Source organism: Phacochoerus africanus, chromosome 15 (genome assembly GCF_016906955.1).
Source record: "Phacochoerus africanus isolate WHEZ1 chromosome 15, ROS_Pafr_v1, whole genome shotgun sequence".
Classification (NCBI taxonomy): domain Eukaryota; kingdom Metazoa; phylum Chordata; class Mammalia; order Artiodactyla; family Suidae; genus Phacochoerus; species Phacochoerus africanus.
The window spans coordinates 91,465,780-91,491,305 of NC_062558.1; the positions used below are offsets into that span (position 1 = coordinate 91,465,780).

General features: G+C 39.0%; 1 protein-coding gene across 2 annotated transcripts in view; it reads left to right on the forward strand.

Moving 5' to 3' along the window:
• The first annotated feature begins 8,187 nt into the window (after positions 1–8,187).
• The window catches only part of MARCHF8 (membrane associated ring-CH-type finger 8), a 129,164-nt gene continuing 111,825 nt past the window's right edge, over positions 8,188–25,526 (forward strand). Inside the window, exon 1 of one of the 2 annotated variants that reach the window (XM_047759925.1) lies at positions 8,188–8,838. The gene's annotated coding sequence lies outside the window, so the exon portion shown is untranslated. The remainder of the gene's footprint in view (positions 8,839–25,526) is intronic. The other variant, XM_047759924.1, reaches the window with a different exon arrangement.

Here is a 25,526-nt window from a genome sequence, read left to right on the forward strand (position 1 = left end):
GGAACTCTCTCATCCAGTGTCTTTTTGTGAGACTTCTTTGTGTCGCATGTAATTTTTATCATGATATTGTATTCTTTATATAACTGTGCCACAATGTATTCTTCCATCTACTGTTGATGGAATTTGGGTTGTTTCCAGCTTTCAGTACTACATACAATGCTGCTATGAACATTTGTGTGCATGTCTCTTGGAGCACAGGTATATACATTTCTTTTGAGTCTATTAATTCTACCTAAGAGTAGAATTGCTGGATCATGGATGATTATTGTGTTTGTTCAACCTATTAGATGATACTAATGAATTTTTCAGAGTAGATTTTACCAACGTATCTCTACTCATAACTGAGAGTACTCCTCTGTTTGACATTCTTATCAGTACTTACTGTCTCTCCTTTAGTCATTCCATTTTGATTGGCGTTTGTTTACTTCTCTCATGTTCCTGCCCCACTCAGCTTCCCTTTCCACTAGCTTCAGGATACCTTTCTTTGCAGCTTTAAGAGTGGGGGCATGGTGTAGGTCCCAGCCTTGTACAGAAGAGGGTCTCCCCTGAATGTTACTCAGCTTTGACTTCTGTGTCTCTGGCCCTGGAAGGCCTGGTTTCCCATATGCACTTAGTGTAGCCAGGATTTCAGTGCTTTGTTTATCTCTTTGGATGCATGCTTTCAGTTAGATTTTAGCCCAGTGATTCTTGAGAAGCTTGCCAGTTGATTCTTCTTTCTTCTTCTTTTTTATTTAGGGTCGCACTGAGGCATATTGAAGTTCCCAGGCTAAGGGTTGAATCACAGCTGCAGCTCCTGCCTGTGTCACAGCCACAGCAACACTGGATCTGATGCCACAGCTTGCAGCAGTGCTGGATCGTTAACCCACTGAGCAAGGCCAGGGATTGAACCTGCATCCTCATGGATACTAGTCAGATTCTTAACCCACTGAGCCACAATGGGAACTCCCCTTTGATTCTTTAAGAATATGTATTTTAAAAAAAATTTTGTGTAGAATTTCAGTGTGAGGAGTAGCTCAAATAACCTAGTCAACTTTATTTCTGGAAACTGAAGCTTTTGTTTTTAGTTGAATTTCTTCTTGGATTGTTTGCCAGTGTTCATTTGCTTGGATTGTTTGCCAGTGTTAATTCTTTCTTTTGTATTATTGATTTTTTTTCAAATATTTGGTGATTTTGTACATAGCTATGAAGTCAGAATGTGACTGATTAGGGTAGGTAGAGGCCAAGGATAAAGATGGAAGTATTAACTTATGTGTACTTGATGATTGTACTTTATCAGGTAATCCTCTTTTGAAAACTCATTCATTCAAATATTTATTGAGTGGCTTCCGTGTAAAGGAGTTATAATTAGTTGTTTGGAATCTAGGTGAACTTGACAGATGGAGTTTACAGTGTAATGCAGACAGACTTTAAACAACTAACCATGCCATTATTTAATTATAAGTTGATAAATATTATAAAGGAAAAGTATGTGGAGCTATGCACGTATTCAACAGAAGCACCTGATCTAGTCCAGTACTCTTTAAGTCAAAACCTCTCAAAGAGTAATAAATGATAAATATCTAGGAAAGTGGAAAATGAGAGGCCTATGAGAAGGAAAAAAGACATATACATATATATTCTCATAAAGATTTTTTTCCTAGTAGGGCTTTACCTCTTTTTTCAGGAAGGGGTGCCCTTCTTAGAGACTTTGGCCTTCATTTAATTGACCAGAACCCTATCAAAAGGGTAACTGGGAGATCGAGGTTTAGCTTTTCCATTATGGCCACTTTACTAATAATTGTAGGGATCTATTTCATTGCTGTGTTAGCTGAAGAGCCTAGAAGCAATAACATCCTATTAGCAATGAGCACACCTAACACCCAGATCTTGGTTTCTCATACTATAAAGGACAATACCACACTTCCTTGGAGAAATAGCTGATTCTAGGATTGAAATATACAAAATTTCTTGTAGTGCCAGAAAATAAGGAAGTGCTGGGAAAAAAAAAAAAAAAAAAGGAACCCACACCAAAAACCTACAATAGTGATGGAGTATGTCAAAGGGACACAGCAGCCATCTGCAAGAGCTCCCAGTGGCCAAACCTGGAACAATTTGCATAATGAAATATAGTAACATTGGGTTATAACTCAGAGTACAACACCAATATCCATGAGTCTACACTTATAGAAATTAATGTTAAAATGATGGAGAAGAGGGAGTTCCTGTCGTGGTGCAGTGGTTAATGAATCCGACTAGGAACCATGAGGTTGCGGGTTTGATCCCTGGTCTTGCTCAGTGGGTTAAGGATCCGGCGTTGCCGTGAGCTGTGGTGTAGGTCGCAGACGTGGCTCGGATCCCACGTTGCTGTGGCTCTGGCGTAGGCCGGTGGCTACAGCTCCAATTAGACCCCTAACCTGGGAACCTCCATATGCGGTGGGAGTGGCCCTAAAAAAGGCAAAAAGACAAAAAAAAAATGATGGAGAAGAGACTTATTTCCTATGCAGAAGAATTATGTAGATAGTCCTTCCTCAAGGAGGAGGGCATAACTCCCTGTGCCTTAATTATGGACTGTGCTTAATGACTTTTTTCCAAGAGTCTAACATGGAAAGGGGGGGAAAGAGCGACTTTACAATAGAGAAACCTGATGAACACCACCTTAGCCAGGTGGTCAAAGTCAGTATCAACAATGTTGATAGAATGTGCCCTTGATAAGATGTAGTGAGAATGGCACTTTACTTCGGCAGTCTTCCTGTCAGAAACCCACAACACCTGTTTTATTGTGAGACGTTTTCATGGGACAATTACCAGTTGAGGGACATGCTGCAAAACACCTGACTTACCCTCCACAATACTGTCAAGGTCATCAATAACAAAGTCTGAGAAACTGTCACAGCCAAGAGAAGCCTAAGGAGATGTGATAACTAAATATAATGTGATGTCTTGGGTGGGATCTTGGAATAGAAAAGGGGTGTTAGGTAAAAACTAAAGAAATCTGAATAAAACACAGTCTATACCATACTAGTATAAAGTATTAAGAGAAGAAATTGGGTGTGGGATAACTGGGACCTCTTTTTGCAAATTTTATGTAAATCAAACTATTATAAAAATAGTTTATTAAAAACAGTGCAAAAGAAGTAGAATAGACTAGCTAGTAAATACCTTAATATATTTGTTGTAGACATAATAGGTCTAGTCAACAGTAAAAAGCAAGATGAATTTAACATTTTTGTAGATAGTAAAATGGGACAAATAGTAGGAAATATATGTTTTTAAGTATTAAATATAAGTTCTTAAGTATTTTTTTCCTTTTTAAAAAGTTCACTTTGGAGGCAAGAAAATCCATGTAAAATATAAAAAGTAGACATTTTAAACACCACATTTAAACACAGCATTTACTGTGTTGTAAAATGCTGTCATTATTCATTGAAGACTAAAATTCATAGACTATATTGCTTTATAAATTGTAAATAGTACTTATTAAAATTTGCATAAAACAATCAAAGCTATATTTTACCAGAAAATAGTGATATGTTCTTTATTCTGGAAATAAGGTAGACATGTCTCTGTTACCAAGAAAGACAAAAACACAAACTGTCACTAATCTAAAACTTGGGAAAAGAACTCAGAGAACCAAAGGAAAAGAGAAAATAGAAGTCAGAAAAAGGAAGTGAATACTGAAAATTGAACAAAACTGCACTTATCCTGCACTATTTCAGCCAAATTTATATCATTACCTTAAGGAAGAAAAGTAAATCAGTAAAATTAGAAAAAAGAAGTTTAATTCAGAAGATTCTAAAAACTATTAGGGAAAGTTAACAAAATGAGTAGGGCCCCAGAAAGATTTTCTTTGAAAAAAATTTCATTTACATACAGTATTCAGCCATTCGATAAATATTAGTCAAGCATCTGTTAGGTTTTAGGCGCTATGGTAAATGCCGTGGATGTAGTGTTACTAAACACACAAACATCTCTGCTTTCATTGTGTGTTTACATTCTGGAGGAGGGAAACAATAAAAATAAATATGCCAGGAGTTCCTGTGGCTTAGCAGTAATAAACCTGACTAGTATCCATGAAGACAAGGGTTCGATCCCTGGCCTCGCTCAGTGGGTAAGGATCTGGCGTTGCTGTGACCTGTGGTGCAGGTCACAGATGCAGCTCAGATCCCGCATTGCTGTGGCTGTGGTGCAGGCCAGCAGCTGAAGCTCCAATTTGACCTCCTAGCTTGGGAACATCCAGATGCCACAGGTGCAGCCCTAAAATATATATATAAAATAAATATAAATATGCCAGATGGAGTATTGGTGTTGGGATATATTCGTTTACTAGGGCTGCCATAAGAAAGCACCATAGACTGAGTGGCTTAAACAACAAATTTATTTTCTCACAGTTCCTGAAGTAGAAGTCTAAGATCAAGGTGCTTTGCAAGTTGGTTTCCTTTAAGGCCTAACCAGGCAGCCGTCTTCTCCCTGTGTCTTCACGTGGTTTTCCCTTTATGTCTTAATCTCTTCTATGAGAACACAAGCCATAAAGGATTAGAGCTCACCTGGATGACCTTATTTTACCTTAATTACCTTTTTCAAGGGCCCTGTCTTCAATACAGTAATGTTCTGAGGTCCTGGGACTTAGGACTAAACATAGAAATTTTAAAGAGACCTAATTCAGACCATAACAGATGCTATGTTATGTCTTGAGTGACATATGTACCCTTAAAGCTCAGTGGTTTAACACAACAAAGTTTATTCTTCACCCTTGTGAAATTCAGCGAGCCAGGCAACTTCCCTGGGCAGCTGCCTGATGAGGTGACTCAGTGATTCAGACTGTTTCCGTTGTGTGGCTTTGCCAATGCAATATGCGGTTTTCACAATTGCTGCAGCAGAGGAAGATCGAGCTGGAGGGTTGCATGGTGGCTTCTATATGCTTTTGCCTACAAGTATAGATGCACCCTTCTCACAGCCTATTTGTCAGGGCTAGGCATATGGTTCTACCTGATTGCAACTGTTATGGGGGTGCGGAATGGATATTACACGAGCTGTAAATGTTTCTGCCACAGATGGTAATAAGTGCTAAGAACAAAAGCCAAGCAGAGTAGGGTGACAGATACGAGTGTTATTTTAGAAAGGGTGGTCAAAGACAGCCACTCTGAGAAAGTTACATTTAAGTAAAGTCACAAAGGAAGTGAGGAAACGGAGGAAAGTGTTCTCTGCCTGATGTAGTGAAGAAATAGCAGGGAAGCCTGGTGGCTGGAGCAAAGCAAGTGAAGGAGATGATAGGAAATAAACGGTTACATCATGGAGGACCTATCAGGCAAGAACTTTGGATTTTATTCCGAATTGGGAAAATAATGGGGGCTTACACAATTGGACTTAAGTTTTGAAAACTTAATCTGGTGATTATATAGAAAAAAAAGAGTCGGAGTTCCCGTCATGGCACAGTGGAAACGAATCTGACTAGGAACCATGGGGTTTTGGGTTCGATACCTGGCCTCGCTCGGTGGGTTGGGAATCCGGTGTTGCTGTGGCTGTGGCGTAGGCCGGCAGCAACAGCTCCAATTAGACTCCTAGCCTGGGAACCTCCATATGCTGAGGGTGTAGCCCTAAAAAGACAGAAAAGACAAAGAAAAAAAAATGTAGGATGTAAGCCAGGAAACAGAAAGGGATAGCAAGCTTCCATGCGGGGAAGCACCAGGCTGGGGTGGGGATGTAGCACTCTGCTATATGATCTTCACCCCCATTCCCAAACCACCAGCATCATCTCTCCTTCTCCTCACTCTCTGCTTATTTTATTAAACTATGAACAATTGGAAAAGAAATTCCACATGCATCAAGCAGAAAGTCTACCAAGCTTTCTGTACTTGCCAGCTCACACCCAATGTTCACTTACCTACAGATGATCCCTCCAGGGAATGAGGATTTTCTTTCTACAGTTGTCACTCTCTTTGAAATTGACCTTTCCTCATCACTGAACCATTTCTATTATCCTATACATATTTAAACAGAAACCTTAATGCCTATATCTCTTGCCTGCTGTTGTCCCATGCCCCTGTTCCTCTTCATGGCAAAAAGAAATACACCGACTTGCTGTCCCCATTTATTATCTCTAAAATCAGGCTTGTTACCCCACAACGTGGTCATGTTCTCAAGCTCTCGATGATCTCCAAATTGCCAAATCCAAACGTCAATTCTCATTTTATTCAGCTTCTCAGTACCTATGACACACTTAGGCCTTTCCTTCTCCCTGAAAGATTTTCTTCACTTAGCCTTTAGGACTCCTGTGTTTTGTTTCTCCTCTTACTTCTGGCTGCTCCTAAGTTTCCTCTACTGACGTTCTAATCTCTCAAGTGCCACATGACCAGCCTCTGGATCTCTTTCCTTTTTTATCCCACCAGCAATTATGCAATTCATCTCCCAGGCCAGTGACATTCAAACTGTAGGCCACACCATTATACAGTCAAAAAAAAAAAATGAACTAGGAGCAGAAGTTTTTAAAAATGGAACAGAATAAGGTAGAAGAGAAAGGGAAAATTTGCTTCTTGAAACTTTTAATTATATACATATACTTATTTGGTCAGTATGGAAAACATATTTTGTATCCTGGGTTGATGTCAGAAAGTATGAATGAAAGTTATATTCTGTGTGATCTCATTCAATCCTGTGGCTTTAATCCACTGACCAATTTATATCTTTGTATGTTCCCTTGGAATTCCAGTGTATTCTACCCAGTTGCTTATTGTACTGTGTTGGGCACTTCAAAGTGTTATGCAAGCATTATTTCATTTCCTCTTCAAAACTGTTCAGTAGATATTATAGATGGTGGAGAAAGAGGCTCAGAAGTGTTAAGTAAATTGTCTATACAATAATGAGTGAGACAGGACTCATCCTAGCATTGCTTCTGAGTATAGCCTAACTTATGATCCCTCTGGATTTACAAAAGGTTCTTGGCCACTTCCTATAGAATGGCAGTATTCCACGTCCATAGATCAACCATCTATTTTGCTTCCCAGACATGCTTCCTAGGCATAAAAGTGTACCAATGGAAGATACCGTTCCTGCCTTCATGAACTATCTGTTCCCAGAGGCAGTAAGAAAAGGTCAAACAGGCCTTATAACCTATTTTCCATAGAAAAGATGAATATGCACAAGATTCAGCACTATATTTTATACTCTTTGCAGTGCTGCATTCTAGGTGTGTTCAAGAAATGAAAATGATGTTTGACCTTGTCCTATTGACCTTGAGGATTTTTTTTCTTGGCTGTTACCTGCAGCAGCTTGATGTGGGATCTCTGGCTGCAAGGGTGAAAAGTGCCACATCCCAATCACTAGACCACCAGGGAACTCCCCTGGAGGATATTTTGAGTATCTGTTTTGACCTTGTCAATTTGTTTACAAATAGGTAAGTATGCAAAGTGATCACAATTGTATGGAGGAACATGCTTATGAAATAGATCATACCTGGACAACAGAACAATTCTGGAATATCTGAAGGTATTTGCTCACAATTCATTCACGAATTTAGTAAAAAATAATACAAACTACTCATCTTTTATCCAGTTCATGATGAATATTATGGGAGAAATTGTCGGTAAAGTTTGATCTAGGAAAACTGGACTTGGTAGAAATAGTTGCTACAAACAAAGTGACAGAGCTATAATCAGGAATGTTTGATGTGGACAAAAGCTGAATGCCAAATCAAATATTTATTTAGATATGTTTGTATTTACACATACAAAGGCTAATCATGAAAATTAAAATATAATTTAAAGTAAAAATTGTAAGTTTCATAAGCTTTCCTCACACGCTTTCTTTGATGGGGGCTGGGAGAGGTAGGCTGTGGACCTTCACTCTATCTTAGACAGCAGACGCAAACAAATGTGTTCTTAAGGCTCTCCCTTCCTCTGCAAGCTTTGAAAAAGGAAGTATTTTCCATTTTTTTCTCCAAGTTCAGCAAGATAAGCCAGACCGAATTCCCTCCCCCTTCCAAAACACGAATAATACAGGCAGTCAGGCTCAGGGGTCACTAAAGGACGAGGGCAGGGTGGCGGGAGTCGTTCCTCCTCCTTCAGGTTGGTCAGGGCGACAAGGTTGTCACCTTCGCACCGCACACTGAGAAGCCAGAGCACAGAGGAAGCCGGCCGCTGCATCAGCGCCGCCCCTGGAGCGCCGTCGTCGCCGAGCAACGCCTCCGCCCTCCCCGGGCCGAGCACGTGACGTATGCATCACGTGACGGGCCAGTCGGCGTCCTCCCGCGGAGGGGTGTAAACAGGCGTCGCGGTGGCCCAGCTGCAGCCTTGCTGCGTCCGCATCTCCCGCATGCTCCAGGCGGGCGGGGGCGACCCCGCAGCGAGCTCAACGCCCACCTGAGGTAACTCCTGCGGCCTCCAGTTCTGCTTTCCCGGTGCGGCGCTCTGCAATCGCTGCCCGCCGCTAAGGAGGCCGGCCGAGCCCCCGGCCACGGCAGGGGGTGTGGCTGCCGGCTGTGCCTTCTGCGACAGGTGGGCCCATCAGGGCAGCTGCCCAGACCCTAGCTCCGCACTGCCTTCCGCGGCAGAAAAGCGATAGCGACCCTGGGCCGTGGGTTCTTCCCCCCCGGCTCTCTAAGGCTGCCCTTGGGCCAGGCCGAGCCGGAGCCGCAGGAGCCCTCGGGCGCTGAGGGCCGGGAGCTGCCAGCGTGGAATCCCAGTTGAAGTCCTGTACCGGACGGGCTGTGAGATCCTGGGCTAGTCAGCCCTCCCCTCGGCCTGAGTTTCCACATTTGAAAAATGAAAGTCTGGACTAGGTGATTTGTGAGGACCTTCCCCTTCTGACGTGTGTGATCTTGAGAGAGACTTGCATACATGGGAAGCTGCTAGAGCGAAAGCATAGGTAGATATTTTGACTTTTTAATTGCTCAGTTTCTGTCTGTCTTTCAGTGTTTCCGCTGACACGATTGAGATTCTTGTTCATTGGGGTGAAGTTGTTAATGGAAAACTTAGAGAAAGTCATAATGGTTTATGTTATTGTCCCTCCCCCCACCCGCCCCCAAGGCTTTAAAAAATACATCGGAACCTTCTTACCAAAACCTTAATTAGAAGCCCAAATCTGTCAAAAAGATAAAACCCAAACCTATGTCTGCCTGTCTTCCTCACCCCTTCTCCGCTCGTACTTACCCCTGAGGGACCCCAGAGATCACAGGTTGGAAAGTGCTGTTAACTAGTGAATGTTTTGTGTATTTGTTAATTTGATGGGATCCGGGAGATGAATCCTTTGTGTATGTGAAGTTTTCTATAATTTTTCCGTTATTATTTTTCTATTCGTCTGACTGTATGTCATATAGTATATTAAGCATATGTACTGGAATAAGGCCCCAGAATTTCCTAGAGAGACCTTACTCTTTCCCTCTTTTCTTGCATCCTAGTCCCAGGGAAGTTAGTTTATTTTGCCGAAGTGAGACCTCATGACTGCTGGTTTGGAGGCTCAGGCACAGAATGGTAATGGAAGACTTTTTGCAAGACTTTTATTTGAGACTAACTGAATCCATTAGGGCGCTTCCTCTGAAAGTTAGGAAAGATGGGAAAGTATATGAACTAAAATCGTTAGAGTCATGGACTAATGTGAACATATTACAGATTTTGAAACCCTGGAGCAAGAGTATTTTTGGATTGTGAGAGATCTAGGTTTGGTAGAAAAAGAGTTTCATGTAGTGAGTGAACATAAGCAGAAGCTGAGGTGGTGGTGAGTAGGCGAAAAGATTATCAGGAGAATTTTTTTTTTAAGAGAAATACATAGTTTCCTAATTTGTTGTTTTTAAAAACTAGAGTAGATACGTTTACTGAAAACTCACAGTTTGATATTAAAAGAGGGGAACTGTACTCTGACAGCTTGTCTGCTTGGTGCTTCTGTGAGGGGTGTGAAAATCAGAGGTGGAGGGACCAGGAGTGGAACCCAAGGTGAACCTAGTGGAATATGTTTTCTCTTTTCAAAGCAACCCACTTCCTTGATCTTTGGTTTAGGTTTAGACAAGTCACTTCCCTTCTTTGGGTCTCAGTTTCTGCTACAAAGTGAGGAAATTGGATTGATTTTGGCTTCCCGTAGGGTTGCCAGATAAAATACAGAACACTCAGTTAAATCTGAATTTTAGTAAACAGTGAATGCATTTTTTTTAGTATAAATATTGCATAGGGCACGCTTTACTAAAAAATTCATTGCTTAATGTGAAATTTAAGTTTAACTGGCCTTACTGTATTTCTGTTTGCTAAATCTGGCAACCCTAGCTCCAACAAAAAGTTTTGTCTTCTTTAAATTAGCTTCAAGAAGATATTGTAGATGCATAGACAAGAGTGAATTGATTCAGCCAGTCAAGGCCCCTTGGTTGTTATCAGTAGCATTATCTAGCTGTTGAAGAATAGATCTGTTTCACTGTGTCTCTTTTTTTCTCTTCCATGTGGCAGTTCCTTTTCTGCTGTAATCACATAGTGTTTAGGTTTATACTTTTGGTAGTAAACAATTTAAATAACTGAAAGGAAAGAAAGTTGCCAAAATATTAAAAGTGACAAATTTGGGTCATGAAATGACATATGCCATTTTTTTCTATAAAAGATACTTTATAATCCTATTTATTCTTCAGTTGTGGTTGACCTCAAGACATTTTCTAAAGTGGTGGACTGTTCTGGTGGTAAATAATCCTTTAGGATGTTCTTAGGCCTTTGGCTGCATGAAAATATGGAAATTACCAGTATATACGCTATAAATCTTTAATTTTAACTATTTGTCAGTTTTATATTTGCTATAATTTGAAGATTTTCAATGTTGAGATTCTTTTTCAGGGAGTGTAATTTTTAATTCCTCATTTTTGGAATTTTTTTTTTTTAAACTAGGCCTGATCTGGTTTCATTGCTTAACTCACTCTGAAATTCCTGACTTTTCTAATTAATTTATTCATTTAACAGTCTACAACAACAAAAAAACGAGTGCCTTCCAAGAGCCAGGTTGATGAGGTTGATGTGTTATTTTAGTTCTTCGGATGCTTATTCTGATAGAGGAGTTAGATCACATGCAATCCAGGGACAATGTGATGAGGGCCTTTAAGTGATACAAATGCTATGGAAATTGAGAGGAGGATCAGTGCCCATCCTGTCGATAGATTGTATGGCGGAACTCCCTGAAGGAGGTGGTATTTAATCCAGGTAATGGTAGTTAAGGTAAGGTGAGGAAGACAGGTTTACAAAAAGGTGGGAAGAAGCGGGAAAGGGCAGGGGAATCCACCTGCTCAGTTCTACAAAGCATACACGTGGTTGGATTGAAAATAGTTGATACTGGAGTTCCCGTCGTGGTGCAGTGGTTAATGAATCCGGCTGGGAACCATGAGGTTGCGGGTTCGGTCCGTGCCCTTGCTCAGCGGGTTAACGATCCGGCGTTGCCGTGAGCTGTGGTGTTGGTTGCAGACGAGGCTCGGATCCAGCGTTGCTGTGGCTCTGGTGTAGGCCGGTGGCTACAGCTCCTATTGGACCCCTGGCCTGGGAACCTCCATATGCCGCAGGAGCGGCCCAAGAAATAGCAAAAAAGACAAAAAAAAAAAAAAAGAAAGAAAATAGTTGATACTATTGTTTATATGTAGTTTTTGATTCACTCTTCATCTGCATTAAGTATCTTAGTATGGAACTACTTCAGTGTGTATTATTAGATGCACTTCAGATGTCAGTGGAAAAATGTTTATGAAATATGTCACACATACAAAAATGTATAATTTGTATATGTAAAGCTAAAAAAATACACCTTTACCATATCATTGAAACCTTCCCGATTGGACTCCCACTTCCTTCCTCTCAGAAGTCACCACCAGACTAATTCTGTATCTACCATTTCTTTTCTTTTTTTGATAGTCCTTACATGTATATATGCTTCTAAAACATTGTTTATTTTTGCATATTTATGCAGTTGATGTAAATGGAATCATGCTATGTATATTTTTTTCCTGTGACTTTTTCCATTAGGATTAGGTTATTATATTTCATCCATGCTGTTTTTTCCCCAAGGTTCCATCTGTGCTGGTTTTTTCCAAGTGTAAGATTTCCCTGAGGGTAAACACCTAGGTTTGGAGTTGCTGCTTGTAAGTTGTGCATATGTGCAGTTGTACTAAATATCACCAAATTGCTTTCCCCTGTAGTTGTGCTAACTTACTCTCCTACCAGCAGTGTATGAGCGCTCCTGTTGATGTCCTGTCTGTGTGCTCCCCAGTGCTCAAAATGAGCAAAATGATACATCTAATAGTTTGGGTTTCTTTGTAGGATGATGAAATATGCTAAAACTGATTGTGGTGATGTCGCACAACTCTGTGAAAAATGCCAGAAACCATTGATTTTTATACCTCAAAAGGAGCCATTGGTAGAAGGAAGGAAATTAAGAAAAAACTAACAACAAAAAAAAGATGCTGTGGAGAGGCCAATGTGGTAGGGGACTAAGAGTTGCCCATAGCCACATGAGTGAGCTTGGAGGCAAATCCCCCTAACTCCCTTTGTACACAGAGCCAGGCCTTCAGATGATCCTACAGCTAGCTTGATAAATCATGAATCTGAGGTACCTAGGTAAGCTGTATCTAGATTCCTGACCCATAGTAGCTGTGAGATAATAAATGTTCATTGTTTTAAACCACTGAGTTCTGGAGTAATTTGTTATGCACAATAACTAATGCATGGGCAGCAGTATTGCATTATGTGTTGCCTTTAATCCTGGTGCTGTGGAAAGCTGTGGTGGTTACATTAATAAACTATAACCGACTCTTTTTTGATGCGTGAACAGGTCTGATTTTGCCTTCATTTAAAAATTTTTTATTGAAGTATAGTGGACTTGCAAAGTTGTGTTAGTTTCATCTGCACAGCAAAGCAAATCACTTATATATATATATATATATATATATATATATATATCCATTTCTTTTTAGATTCTTTCCCCATATAGGTTATTACACAGTACTGAGTAGATTCGCCTTTGCTATACAGTAGGTCCTTGTTACCTACCTATTTTATATATACCTAACTATTTCATCATCATTTTGTTAAACACAATTCATGACTAGGTAGTAATAATTTTTTTTTTTTTTTTTTTTTGCTTTTTAGGGCCGCTCCCGAGGCATGTGAAGATTCCCAGGCTAGGGGCCAAATCGGAGCTATAGCTTCCAACCCACACCACACCCACAGCAATGCAGCATCCAAGCTGTATCTGCCACCTATACCATAGCTCACAGCAATGCTGGATCTTAACCTACTGAGCAAGGACAGGATTGAACCTGTGTCCTCATGGATGCTAGTCAGATTCGTTAACTGCTGAGCCACGATGGGAACTCCAGGTAGTAATACATTTTTGAACCATCTTCCAAATTATTGCTGTGGGGATTATATTTATAATAGTTTAAATTGCCGTAGGGATTATGTTTAGAATAGTTTAAATTTGCTTTATGATAATATAAAAATTTATAATCTTTATGGTTGCATTCTGCATCTTTATCAACCAGGACAGGCCATTTCCAGATCATATAGCATTTATTATATTGTCAGGATCTTCTGGTAACTTTTATATTTGAAATTTATGGATGATATCAATATATCTTAAGCAAATTTATTTTATTATTTATGCCTTAAGCAAAGGCACTAAAAAGTGATTATTGAGGCAAAACTGCAGTTCCCTAGAAGGCAGCCTTTTCTTAATGGACCCATATGAGGAAGTTAAAGACAATTTTTGTTCTTTTCCTTTGAATATTTATATATTCAAAGAAAGGTTGTATAACTACATGGATAAGGAACTCACAATGAGTTTTGAAACTTTATTTTTAAAAAATTAAGATATGTTTTGAAAGTTTTTTATTTTCTCTGTCCTTTTATTTTTCTTACTTTTTCAAAAATGGAAAGGACGGGAGTTCCTGTTGTGACACAGCAGAAATGAATCCGACTAGTATCCATGAGCACGCAGGTTTGATTCCTGGCCTTGCTCAGTGGGTTAAGGATCTAGCGTTGCTGTGAGCTGTGGTGTAGGTTGCAGATGTGGCTCAGATCCCACATTGCTGTGGCTGTGGCACAGGCTGGCAGCTGTAGTTCTGATTTGACCCCTAGCCTGGGAACTTTCATTGTTGCAGGTGAAGCACTAAAGAGAAAAAAAAAAAAAAGCAAAGCACTTACATTTATTAACATACAAAAATGTCTGAGACATTATTGTATGAAAAATACAGACCATGGAAATTTTCTCCTAAAAGTTTTGTGGTTTTAGCTCATATATTTAGATTTTGACCTATTTGGAGGGGTTAATGGGGTGTGTGGTGTGAGGTATAAGTTTAGGTTCATTTTTTTCCTTTATGGATACACAGTTGTTTTAGTATTATTTGTTGAAAAGATTATCCTTTTCCTATTAGATTTCTCTGTCCTTTGCCCATTGGATTACTGTGGTGGTTTTCTTGGAAATCAGCTGATGTGTGTGGTCTGTTTTTGGGCTCTAACTCCTTTTGATTTTTATGTCTGTCCATGTGTCAATAACTGCTGTCTTTGTTTTTTTTATTTTTTATTTAAATTTTTTTTGTTTTATTTTACTTTTATTTTATTTTTTTTTGTCTTTTTAGGGCTGCACCCATCGCATGTGGAGGTTCCCAGGCTAGGGGTCAAATCGGATCTGTAGCTGCTGGCCTACACCACAGTCATAGCCACACACACAGTATCCTAACCGTTTCTGCAAACCTACACCACAGCTCATGGCAACGACGGATCTTTAACTCACTGAGCAAGGACAGGAATCGAACCTGCGTCCTCATGGATGCTAGTCAGATTTGTTTCCACTGAGCCATGACAGGAACTCCCCTACTATCTTTCTTACTGTGTTTTTATGTATGGTTTGAATTTGGTTAGTATAAGTCCTCTACTCTGTTCTTTGTTTTCAAAACTATTTCATATATTTTAGGTTTTTTATATTTTCATAAATATTTTAAAATCAGCTTGTTAGTTTCAAAAAATTTCTTGGGATTTCAGTTTTAATTGCTTTGAATCTCTAAATCAGTTTTTAGAAAACTGCTATCTTAATATTGAACCTTCCAATCCATGAATGAGTTATAGCTCTTCATTTATTTAATTCTTTAATTTCTTGCAACATGTCATTTTAGTTTTTTAATGTACAGGTACTACACATATTTTGTCAAATATATGTCTTAAAAACCCCTTTATGGGTTTTTTTTTTTTTTTTGGCTATACCCATGGCATGAAGAAGTTCCTGGGCCAGGGATCAAACCCATATCACAGCAGTGATCTGAGCCACAGCTGTGACAGCATCAGATCCTTAACCCACAAGGCCACCAGGGAACTCCTGGTTTTTTTGTTATTCTAAATGAGATTAAAAAAGTAATTTTCTGCATAGAAATGCAGTTGGTTTTGTAAATCGCCTTTGTATCTTAAAGCATTTCTAAATTCACTTACTACTTTTAGTAGTCTTTTGGTCAGTTTTTTTAGGATTTTCTACATATGCAATCATTTAATAAAGACAGTTTTACTGATTCATTTCCAGTCAGCATTCTTTGCCTTCCTTTCCTCCTTTTTATCTTTCTTCTTCTTTTTTTTTTTTTTTTTTTTGCCTAATTGAGTTGGCTAGGGCCTTAAGTCCAAGATGATGATAGAAATGATAAGCAGTCATCCATATTTTGTTCCCAGTCTGAGGGGAAAACATTTGGTTCTATACACGATACAAAAAATCCCCCATAACTATAAAATTCTTTTAAATGTTAAGGTAGACCTAATAAAAATTAAAAAGTTCTGTACTTTATTTTATTTATTTGTTTTTGCCTGCACCCATGTCATGTGGAAATTCCCAAGTCAGGAACTGAATCTGCTCCAGAGCAGTGATACAAGCCACAGGAGTGATGGTGCCAGATCCTTAACCTCTTGTACCACAAGGGAATTCTAAAACTTCTGTACTTTATTTTTTTATTTTTTTGTCTTTTTTTTGCTATTTCTTTGGGCCGCTCCCACGGCATATGGAGGTTCCCAGGCCAGGGGTCGAATCGGAGCTGTAGCCACCGGCCTACGCCAGAGCCACAGCAACGCGGGATCCGAGCGGCGTCTGCAACCTACACCACAGCTCACGGCAACGCCGGATCATTAACCCACTGAGCAAGGGCAGGGACCGAACCCGCAACCTCATGGTTCCTAGTCGGATTCGTTAACCACTGCACCACGATGGGAACTCCAAACTTCTGTACTTTAAAAGATACTGTTAAGAAAGGAAAGACATGCTACATCTTGGGAGCAAATATTTGTAATTCGTATATCTGACTAAGAACCTTTGTCCAGTGTATATAAAGGACCTCTGTAATGAATAAGAAGGCAGACACCCCTCAAATTAAAAAAATTGGTAAAGAATATGGATATACAGTTCACAGAAGAAGATATTTGAATTTCCAGGAGGCACATTAAAAATTCTCAACACATTTAGTCACTTATGAAATGCAATCAAAATTAGGAACAAGTGTTTGCCTACAGGAATGGTTAAAGTGGATAAGACAGACAATATCAAATGGCGAGGATGTAGAGCAATCAGAACTTAACATAAATTACTAGTAGGAGTGTATAGTGATATTGGCACATTGGAAAACATTTTGTCAGTTTTCTGTTAACTTAAATACATACCTCCTGTATGACTCAACAATTCTACCCCTGATTATAAGATAAAAACTTAACATCATGAATGACTTACATCTCAATGTTTAGAGATCAAAGCTGGAAATAGCCCAAATGTCTGTCAACAAGTATACCATGAGGTACTACTCAGCAGTATAAAGGGAACCACTGATAAACTGTAAATTTTATGCTGAACTAAAGCCTCACACAGAAAAATATGAACTGTATAATTCCTTTCACATTGATCCTGAGCCAGAAAAATAAACCTATAATTAAGCAGATTAAGTGATTGCTTGTGATCAGAGATAAGGAAATTGACCATAGAGGCACAAGAGGGACTTTTTTTTTGTTTTGTCCGAATTTTGATTGGGTAGTTGTTGCACTACATAGACTTCTGTCAGAACTTTTCCAACATTACACTTGGGTGAATTTTGTGTAAATCGTAGCTCAGTACAGTTGATTTAAAAAAAGCAAGAGTCTAGACGGCATTTATAGAATAAGTACCTATATGGGCGTATATGTACTGATTTTATTTAAAACACTTTAATGTATAAACACAAGTGTATGAAATGCCCAGAAGCATGTTCTGCATATTGTTACTGACTTGTCTAGATGGTGGGACTTTAGGTGATTTTAAAAAAGTGATTGGAGGAGTTCCTGTCATGGGTCAGTGGTAACAAACCTGACTAGGATCTGTCAGGATGCGGGTTTGATCCCTGGCCTCACTCATTGGGTTAAGGACCCAGTGTGCTCGTGTGCTGTGGTGTAGGCCAGAAGCTGTAGCTCTGATTAGACCCCTAGCCTGGGAACTTCTGCATGCCATGGGTGTGGCCCTAAAAAAGCAAAATAAAATAAATTTTAAAAAATGATTGGACTTTTATATATTATTGAATTATTTTTTCAATGAGTATATCTTATAGATTTTTTTTTTTGGTCATGTAGATGCTTTTTTTCTAGATGTTTTCATCTTCTAATTATTGAATAAACATAATTATAAAATATCTTTAGAATTTAAATACTGTACTCTCTCTCTCTTTTTTTTTTGTCTTTTGTCTTCTGTCTTCTGTCTTTTCAGGGCCGCATACACGGCAAATGGAGGTTCCCAGGCTAGGAGTTTAATCAGAGCTACAGCTGTCAGCCTACACCAGAGCCACAGCAACACCAGATCTGAGCCCCGTCTGCAACCTACACCACAGCTCACAGCAACGCTGGATCCTCAGCCTACTATGCGAAGCCCGGGATCAAACCCGAAACCTCATGGTTCCTAGTCGGATTCATTTCTGCTGCGCCACAACAGGAACTCCCCTAAATAATGTTACTCTTTAATCACTGCTAAGAATAAAACTTTACACTACATTTGATGCCCTTGGTACCCCTTCTCACCCCATTCTTTTACTTCCCTACAAACAGAACTGCTAACCTGAGATTCATGCTTAATATTTGTTTTTTAAGTAGTTTTACCATATCTGTGTTTTTTCTATCCATGTTCTGTTGAACTTTATGACTAGAATTATACTAAGTGTATACTTTTGTCACTTATTTTTGTCCTATGTGAGACTTGAGGCTCATCCATATTTTTATGTATGGCTGTAGTTCATTGATGTTTCATTGTATTATATTATGTTATATGACTATTCACCATTTTACCTTTGTATTCCTGATTGAATTATTGGGTTGTTAGGTTTTTTTTTTTTTTTTTTTTTTGACATGAGCAGTGATGACGTGAACATTTTGGGTGTGAATTCTGATGCACTCAGGCAAAATTTTCTCTGGTTATATGGTTATTCCTAACCATAGCTGCTGGTTATGCATTTCAACTTTTCTAAAAGTATTTTTTAAATTGATCTGTAACTAATTACCACAAATTTAGAGGCTTAAAACAGCACATATTTTTATCTCATATTTCTTTAGAGCAGAAGAGAGTTAGGCTTGCCTGACTTATCTGCTCTGGGTCTTGCAAGGCTGAAATAAGTTGGGTACACTTATTCATAATTTGTTCAGCTTTTCCGCTATTAGGGGATATTTTGTATGCTCAGATTTTTCTCTTTTTTTTAACAGTGTTGTAGTGACCATTTTTGTATATATGTCTTTGAACATTTGTGGGGGTGTTCATATAGTATAGAGTCCTAAAGGTGGAATTGTCTGATAAAGGGGATTTAAATTGGTTAGTGGCAGTTGTCCCAATTTTTATTTCAGTTTTCATTTTCTCTAATAATATTTACCTTTTCCCCATTCCCTCACTCATATTATGTCATTTTTTTTCTGTTTTAAAATTGATGTTTAAATTTTTATCAAATTAATAGTTGGATTTTTTTTTTTTTTTGTCCTTTTAGAGCCACTCCTGTGGCATATGGAGGTTCCCAGGATAGGGGCTGAATCAGGTAGGTAGCTGCTGGCCTACCTCACAGCCACAGCAGTGCTAGCTCTGAGCCTCATTTACAACTTACACCACAGCTCACGGCAATGCTGGATCATTAACCCATTGAGAGAGGCCAGGGATGGAACCCACGCCCTCATGGATACTAGTTGGGTTCATTACCACTGAGACATAACGGCAACTCCAGTAGTTGGATGTTTAAAAAAAAAACAGTTAACATAAAGGCTTGTTTTGAAAAACAAAGGCAACTTCTGTTTTCTTGTTTCTAATGGGGGGTTACCTCCATATTTTTAAACTTCATGCTTACCCCGCTGTTATTGGTTTATTGATTTATCAACTTTATTTATTTGCTTTTTAGGGCCACACTCATAGCATATGGAGGTTCCCAGGCTAGGGTCTAATCCGAGCTACAGCTGCCGGCCTATGCCACAGCCACAGCAGTGCCACATCTGAGCCCCGTCTGTGACCTACACCACAGCTCATGGCAACACCAGATCCTTAACCCACTGATCGAGGCCAGGGATCAAACCCACAACCTCATGGTTCCTAGTTGGATTTGTTTCCGCTGCACCATGATGGAAACTTCTGATTTATCAACTTTAAATATTATGCATTGCCTTCCTGTTTTGAGAATTTGGGCATCTTAAACATCTCATTTACCTAGTCTCCATTCCAACTATGGTTATAGCCCCATTTTTATTAAAATCAGTAATCAGTATTTAGTCAGTAAACACTTAACTATTGTTTAGCTATAGAGCCAAGTTATAGTCTGGGACTACATTTTCTTTCTTACGTATCTTTTGAAGGGTAATTACCTCATTTTTTTCACCTACACTCCTTTTCATATAAAAATTCTTAATTTTAACAGATTCTCTATCATATAGTCTACAATATCTTCTTTTCTATCAATCTCTATACTGTTCTGGATATTTTTCCTCCTAAAGCCTTCTATCGTCCTGCTTTGATGTGAATCTGAATTCTTTAGTCTTGCTGCTCAGTCACTGTGGGATACCTTTTCTCTGGGCCATTTGGTTTCTCCAGAGAATCATCTGTTCTCCCACTGTGCAGTATTTTTGGTGGTTTAAGGCTCTTGCTCCTCAAAGTGTGTTCCTTAGGCCATCCACATTGGTATCATTTTGATGCTTGTTAGGAGTATAGAATCTTAGGCCAAATCCCAAATCTGCTCTGTATGCACCAAAAATTTTGAAAGCACCCGGCACTTCTGTGCCGTGGCAACAGCAGTAATAGCAACAACAAAATATTTTTGTCATGTAAAGTCTAACACAGGTTGGATGTAACTCCATGTGAGCTATGCCATCTGGCCTCCAAGATGGCAGTGGAAGACGGCTGTAGGATCTCAATGAATGTTTTTAAAGTCCAGGCCTGGAAGTGGCTGACATTACTATCCCCATACTATATTGATCAGGAATCAGTCACATTGCCTCTAACATAATTGCAAGGGAGGCTGGAAAATGTAGTCTTTTAATTTGCCCAGGAAGAGGGAACTCTGTAGGGGATAAGTATCATCAACCCTGCTCCTGTTGGCCATTCTGGTCCCGAAACTGCTTTATTCTTCTTCCCATGTATAGGGCATGCTAACCCTCTATCCAAACATGTCTTCAGTTCAAAGTACAGGCATATTTTGGAGATATTGTGGATTCAGTTCCAGACTAACAGAATAAAGCTAATATTGAGATAAAGCAAGTCATACATTTTTTTTTGTTTCCCAATGTGTATAAAAGTTACATTTTTACATACTGTAATCTATTAAGTGCGTAATAACATTATGTCCAAAAAAACCAATATAATACCTTAATTTAAAAATGCTCTATTGCTAAAATGTGTTCACTATCATCTGAGCCCTCAGTGATCCGTAATCTTTTTGCTGCTGAAGGGTGTTGCCTTGATGTTGATGGCTGTTGACTGATGAGGGTGAAGGTCTCTGAAGGTTGGGGTGGCTGTGGCAGTATCTAAAAATTAGACAACAATGAAGTTTGCCATATTGTTTGACTCTTCCTTTCTTGAACCATTTCTTGGTAGTATACAGTGCTGTTTGATAGCATTTCACCCACAGTAGAACTTCTTTCAAAATTGGAGTCAGTCCTCTCAAACCTTGCCATTGCTTTATCAACAAAATGAGTGTTACATTCTAAATCCTTTGTTGTCTTTTCAACAGTCTTTTACAGCTTCTTTACCAGTAGTAGTTTCCATCTCAAGAAGCCACTTTCTTTGCTCATCCATAAAAGAAACTCCTCATCCATTAATGTTTTATCATGAGATTGCAGCAATTCAGTGACATTTTCAGGCTCCACTTCTATTTCTCTTGCTATTTCCACCACATCTGCAGTTACTTCCTCCACTGAAGTCTTACACCCTTCTTAGCCACGAGAGTTAGAATCAACTTCCAAACTCCCCTTAGTTTTGATATTGGACAACTTCTCATGAATCGTGAATGTTCTTAGCGACATCTAGAGTGATAAAAATCCTTGCCAGAAGGTTTTAAATTTTGCCCAGATATAGCAGAGAAATCCCTATCTGTGGCAGCTGTAGCCGTCTGAGGTGTATTTCTTAAATAATAAGATTTGAACGTCAGAATTACTTCTTGGTTCATGAGCTGCAGAATGGACGTGTTAATACTCATGAAAATAACAATAATCTCGTTGGATATCTCCATCAGAGCTCTTGGGTAACAAGGTGCATTGTCAACGAGCAGTAATATTTTGAAAGGAATCTTTTTTTTTCTGGGCATTTGGTCTCAACAGAGAGCTTGAAATATTCAGTAACATGTTACGAAGAGATATGCTGTCATCCAGGCTTTGTTGTTCCATTTATAGAGCAAAGGCAGAGTAGACTTAGCATAATTCTTAGGGGACCTTAGGACTTTGAAAAATGAGTATCGTCTTCAATTTATAGTCACCAGCTACATTAGTCCTTAGTAAGAGAATGAGCCTTTCCATTGAAGTCTTGAAGCCAGGTATTGACTTCTCTCTAGCTCTGAAAGTCCTGAATGACACCTTCTTCCAAGAGAACATCCTGTTTTGTTTTCATTGAAAATCTGCTGTTTAGTATAGTCACCTCATTAATTATTTTAGCTAGATTTTCTGGATAACTTGCTGCAGCTTCTGCATTAGAACTTGCTGCTTCACCTTGCAGTTTGCTGTTATGGAGATAGCTTCTTTCCTTAAACCTCAAAACCCAGGGATCAAAACTGCCACAATAGCAGAGACCTGAGCCTTAGCAGCAACAATGCCAGATCCTTAATATGTATCTTTTTTTTTAAGATTCAACATATAGGTGATATCATATAATATGTCTTTTCACTGTCTGACCAACCTCACTTAGCATGATAGCTTCTAGGTCCATCCATGTTGCTGCAAATGGCATGATTTCATTCTTTTTTATGGCTGAATAATATTCCATTGTATATATGCACCACATCTTCGTTATCTATTCTTCTGTCAGTGGACATTTAGGTTGCTTCCATGTCTTGGATGTTGTAAATAGTGCTGCAGTGAACATTGGAGTGTATGAATCTTTTTGAGTTAATAGTTTTCTCTGGATAGATGCCCAGGAGTGGGATTCCTGGATTGCATGGTAGTTCTGTTTTTAGTTTTTTGAGGAACCTCCATACTGTTTTCCATAGTGGTTACACCAATGTACGTTCCCACCAACTGTGTAAGAGGGTTCCCTTTTCTCCACAGGCTCACCAGCACTTATTATTGGTAGACTTTTTGATGATGGGCATTCTGGCTGGTGTAAGGTGGTACCTCATAGTGGTTTTGAGTTGCATTTTTCTAATAATTAGTGATGTTGAACATCTTTTCATGTGTTTTTTGGCCATCTTTATGTCTTATTTAGAGAATGTCTATTTAGATCTTCCACTCTCTTTTTTTTTTTTTAAAGTTGGGTTCTTTGTTTTTTGTTTTTTTTTTGATATTGAGCTGCAGGGGGTATTGGTATATTTTGGAGATTAATCCCTTGTCAGTTGCTTCATTTGAAAATATTTTCTCCCATTCTGTGGGTTGTCTTTTTGTTTTGTTTAGGGTTTCCTTTGCTGTGCAGAAACTTTTAAGCTTAATTAGGTCCCATTTGTTTATTTTTGTTCTTATCGTCATTATTCTAGGAGGTGGATCTGAGAAGATAATTGCTGTGGTTTGTGTCAGAGAGTGTTCGGCCTGTGTTTTCCTCTAAGAGTTTTATAGTATCTGGTCTTAAATTTATGTCTTTAATCCATTTTGAGTTTGTTTTGTGTATGGTTTTAGAGAATGTTCTGATTTCATTCTTTTGCATGTAACTGTCCAATTTTCCAAGCACCATTTATTGAAGGGACTGTCTTTTCTCTATTGTGTATTCTTGCCTCATTTGTCATAGATTAATTGGCCTTAGGCGCTTGCATTTATTTCTGTGGCTTTCTATCCTGTTCCATTGATCTATATTTCTGTTTTTATGCCAGTACCATACTGTTGATGACTGTAGCTTTGTAATATAGTCTGAAGTCAGGGAGTCTGATTCATCCAGCTCTGTTTTTCTTCCTCAGGATTGCTTTGGCTATTTGAGGTCTTTTGTGTTTCCAAACAAATTTTAAAATATTTTGTTCTAGTTCTGTGAAAAATGCCATTGGTAATTTGATAGGGAGTGCCTGTGCCATGCAGAAGTTCCCAGGTCAGGGATCAAACCTATACCACAGCAATGCCATAGCAGTGACAACACCGAATCTTTAACCCACTGAGTTACCAGGGAACTCCAATGAGTTGACAGTTCTTTCAGTTTTGAAAGGTGTTGTGTCTTTTCTCCTGGTCTCCCTTGTTTCTGATGAAATATTTGCTGCCATTTAAGTGATTTTTTTCCCCCCATAGATAAGTGTTCTTTCTCTCTCATTGGCTTCAAGATTTTTTTTTTCTTTAGTGTTTAGAGGTTTGCCTACTACATGTCCTGGTTAGGATTTTTTTGAGTTTATCCTATTTGGGCTTTTCTCAGAATCTTGAGTCTGTAAATACATCTTTTGCCAAATTTGGAAATTTTCAGCCATGATTTTAATATTTTTTCAGCTCAGCTCTCTCTTATGACATGAATGTTAAATCTTTAGTTATAGTTCCACAGGTCCCTGAGGCTCTGTTCGTTTTTCTTTTTCAGTCTGTTTTTCTGTCATTCAGATTGGGTAGTTTCTGTTGGTTTGTCTTTTAGTTCACTGTTTATTTCTGCTTCTACCATTCTGCTGAACCCAGGTAGTGGTTTTTGTATCTTTATAGTTGTATTTTTCAGTTCTGAAATTTCCTTTTGGCTCCTCTTTATATCGTTGCTGAGACTTTTTTTTTTTTTTTTTTTTTTGAACCAAGGCACTGCAGAGGTGGGGATCAAAGTCTGAACTACATATTCAGCTTTCTGTAATACCTGCTGATGAAGCTGTTGGGATACTTTGTTACATCTTGGTGAGCCTGAATGTCTAGTCTACCCTTGGTCCTTGCTGGTGTGGATAGGGGTGTGGCCACAGGTTTTTTCTCATTTGGCTGGAGTAGGTTGTCTCATTGTGTGTCTGTCTTATCTGTCTGTCTTTGTGTTTCTAGACTGACCCTTTCCTACCCCTTTGGTTTCTTGAGCCTTTTTTTTTTTTTTTTTTTGGTTTACACTTATTTCTGGATTTGCTAATTCTTCAGCTCCAAGTTTGCACCATAAGAAGCAAAAAGAAAACCCACGGAACTGAACATCATGTCATTCCTTGAATCCCGAGGTCCCTAGCAGGGCTGCCTTCTTTCCGCCTTTCAGGGTCTTATATCTGTTACATATATAATGTCCAGAGTTTTCCTTGAACTTAGTGAGACAAATAGAGGAAAGTACATTTACTCCATTTTCCCAGAAGAGTAAGCTTATTTTTAAAAAATTCTTTTACTGTCATCTCAATAAAGTGTTGATGGAAGAGGAACTAAACCTAAGTATTCTGTCTACACCTTTATTACTACTTAATATTTTATTACGTTTGTGTGATTTAGGCAGGTTGAGTATCTTATTTGCTTAGTGGTTATATTGTTCATGGCACACAGTCTTTTTTTTTTTTTTTTTGTCTTTTTTTTGCTATTTCTTGGGCCCCTCCTGTGGCATATGGAGGTTCCCAGGTTAGGGGTCTAATTGGAGGGGCCTACGCCAGAGCCACAGCAACACAGGATCCGAGCCGTGTCTGCAACCTACACCACAGCTCACGGCAATGCCGGATCGTTAACCCACTGAGCAAGGGCAGGGACCAAACCCGCAACCTCATGGTTCCTAGTCAGATTCGTTAACCACTGCGCCACAACGGGAACTCCACATGGCACACAGTCTTATGTGGAAGGGTTTTTGGGAAATGATTGAGATCCTGAAGCTGTGCTTGGCTAAGGTTTTTCAAAAAGCTCCATGTCAACAATGAGTTCCTTCTGTGTTACTCCCAGAAAAATTAAGTTGCTTTTTGTTGAATTTCTTTACATAGTTGACATAGAAGATGTTACTTCAATACTATAACCTAATTTTTAAGTTAAAATAATATATTTTATGCCAGGAGGCTACATACTATAAATCTT